This window comes from Cibotium barometz, chromosome 39 (genome assembly GCF_041138505.1).
Source record: "Cibotium barometz isolate CiBa-2024 chromosome 39, ASM4113850v1, whole genome shotgun sequence".
NCBI lineage: Eukaryota > Viridiplantae > Streptophyta > Polypodiopsida > Cyatheales > Cibotiaceae > Cibotium > Cibotium barometz.
In genome coordinates this window covers 41,323,465-41,326,566 of record NC_141084.1, presented here as the reverse complement: position 1 = coordinate 41,326,566, position 3,102 = coordinate 41,323,465, and positions in this window count along the sequence as shown.

Genomic DNA, 3,102 nt, shown 5'->3' with positions numbered 1-3,102 from the left:
GATTTAGCAGTGAGTGGCATCAATCCACTCTTTTCTAATGATAATCTAGCCTTGGAGTGCTCCTGCATCTACGACATGAAATATGCACTCCAACTAGTTATTTCCTATAGAAATTTTAGGAATGAAATGCCTAACACTCATTAAACACATTTCATGTGAAATTTTAATGTAAGTGTTTTCTTGTGTAACAAGAGTTTTCCACGCCTCCAAGAATATGAGATTGGGGTGGACCATAGGATGCTTGCCATCGTTGTAGACCATTCTCAGTTGGAAGTCCAATCTATATTTTTGGCGGGTTTAGTTTTGGTGGAACTTCAAGAACATTGGAAGATTCTCCAGTTATTGTTGGGGGTAAGAGAGTACCCTTTGTGGAATGTTAACCTATGATGGACATTGAGACATATTACTTTTTATGTCACATAATTAATTTAAGTATTCTGAGTCATGGGCCGGGCTTGTTGGCACCACTAAAAAAGAGTAAAGGGATTGGGTGATCATCGATGAGAGGCGCACCTCGAAAGTCATCAGGATAAGGGTTAGGATTGGCCGGCCATGTGTGGATGCCCATACATGTGTGAACGGCTAGGTCACATATAAGAGTCAAATGTAACCCTAAAAACTCTCATTCTCAATGTGTTGAATACAAGGAGTGCTCTTGCCCTATCTTCTCCATCCCCTTCTCCTGCGTGTGTATGTGTGTGTGTGTGTGTGAGAGAGAGAGAGAGAGAGAGAATAGCGATCGAGCATTGCACGGCGGCACGGCGGCACGGCGGCGGCGACGGCTCCTTCTTCATTGCAGTGCGAGAATCCTTCACGATAGCGGTCTGAGCAGTGAGTGACACACCTTTGCTCCCTGTTTGAGCTTGCTAGTTTCTAGTTGTGTGCTTGCAGCCATTCGTGGCTCGCATACGGTGCTTGGCAAGTCCCCAGCTCTGACACGTGCAACAAGAGCGTACATTTTTGGCACTGCTGCCGGGGATATGCCCTGCACCAAGCTCCAGATGCAGCTCGGGCTGCTGTTTGAAGTCAAATTTATCCTGTAGGAAAGGCATAGAGAGGCGTGATTGTGTGTATGGTGTTGACTTCAAATCATTTTTTGCATTTCTATTTTACCTGGCCATTTCTCTGTTCTACGCGCTGTTTGCATGTGTGCTCTGTTCTGCGCGCTGTGTGCCTGTGTGTGTGAACACGGACGAAGTGCTGCTCTCTCAGTTCTACGCGCCATGTGCGTGCGCGTGAACACGAAGGGTAGTACAGCAGCAAGGCGCTACGGCCAACCCTAAACCCTAAAACATTTTTAAAAAAAGGAAAAAAGAATTAAATTAAAAAAAAACGAAAACGAAACCCGCGTGGAGTGGAAAGAAATTTTTTACTTGAAAAAAATTTTGAAAAGAAAAAACTCCCAATTCACCCCAACCCCGGCCTCGGTCTTTTGATAGATATATATAGGAGAGTGAGCCTCCATAGCTTTCTTTCAAATGAAAGCTTAAGGAGAGTGAAGCCCTATATGTAGTCTACCCCCAAGGAGAGTGAAGCCCTATATGTAGTCTACCCCCCAAGGAGTGGAGTGGGCATGTGGGACAAAGCCTTCACCTTTCCCCCCAAAGGCACCCTTGGACTTTCAAATTTAGGCCTCACACCTAGACACAAATAGAGTGTTCTGAGGACCACGGGGGCTCTGGATTGTTGAGATATCGAGCTCTAGTGAGGCGGTGGACACTGATGACCCGCCTGGGGGATAGGCCCCGCACTTACACCACTGGCATGGTTGGTGAGATCTTGGGTGATATGCGGCCAGTGGGATGACAGGCTGTGTGACAGCCACTCTAGAGACTGGCATAGTTATAGCGCCAGCTCATTTAGTCGGGTTCACACTATAGAGAACCCGTGTATGTATTTGGTTGAGTACCTTTCATATTGTGTGTAACTCTTATTATTGTATATGGTGTGTTGAGTGTTGAGTAGAGAAGAAGAAGATTTTCAGCCTCTCACCTTGTGTGTTCTCTATTAGGGTTTTGTGAGTGTGTGTGTGTGCTTGCAAGAGCTCAAGCTCTCTTCCCCCCTGCATCTTTTCATGGTATCAGAGCCTGGTTCGTGCTAAGGGCTGAGCTGCAAGCAAGAGAACCACAGGAAGCGGTACGAGGGTAAGAGCTTCAACTACTCTTCCCTATTGTGTTGGTGACTACACCCTTGTCGGGAGCTCTACGGGAGGCACCGGCAAACGATCTCCGATTGAGGAGCTTTCTTCGCGGGAGTGAAGCTATAGGGCAACTATACAGTCCTTCGGACTACAATTTCCGGGCCGAAAACGCGTTTCGGGCGCGTCTGGACCTCCATTTTTCAGAAAGCAGACGATTTCGAGCACTGCGGGTAAGTCATCGATTCTCTGCAGAACTCTGTTTTAAGTACTGCAGGAAGACAGATTGACTGTGCAGACACTGTGGGTGCTGCAAAGAGGTCTACAGTTACCATTGGGTGTATGTATGTGCATTGAGGTCACTGGTTGTGACATTTGAGTGGGCTACAGTACCGCTGTGTAGAAAATACAGCATTTGTGCAGAAAAACCAGAGTGCAGTTTCTGGTAAAATTGTGTGTTTGGCAAGATGTCTAATAATGGCATAACACAGATTGTGGCTGAGAAGCTGGATAAGAATAACTTCCATGCTTGGAGGTTCAGGTTGACTAATTTCCTGATGGGAAAAGGCTATTGGGACTACATAGAAGGTGAGCATGAAGAGGCACCGGAGATACCGGATATAAATCCGACTGCTGCAGATGTGAAAGAGTTTAAAGACTGGAACCAAGGAGCCAGGAAGGTTATGTATTGGCTTTCCATTAGTATACAGGACACCATGATTGGGCACATTCAGGATGCCAAGTCCCCCAAGGAGGCGTGGGACACCTTGGTAAAGCTTTATGAAACAAATACCAAGGCACGTAAGATACAGTTGAAGAATGAACTTCATACTGTGGAGAAAAAGAGCATGTCTGTGAATGACTATGCGCTGAAGATAAAGGGTATTGTGGAATCCCTTGCATCTATTGGTGTGTCAGTAGATGATGATGACAAGGTGGAAGTCTGTCTACGTGGTCTCGGGCCA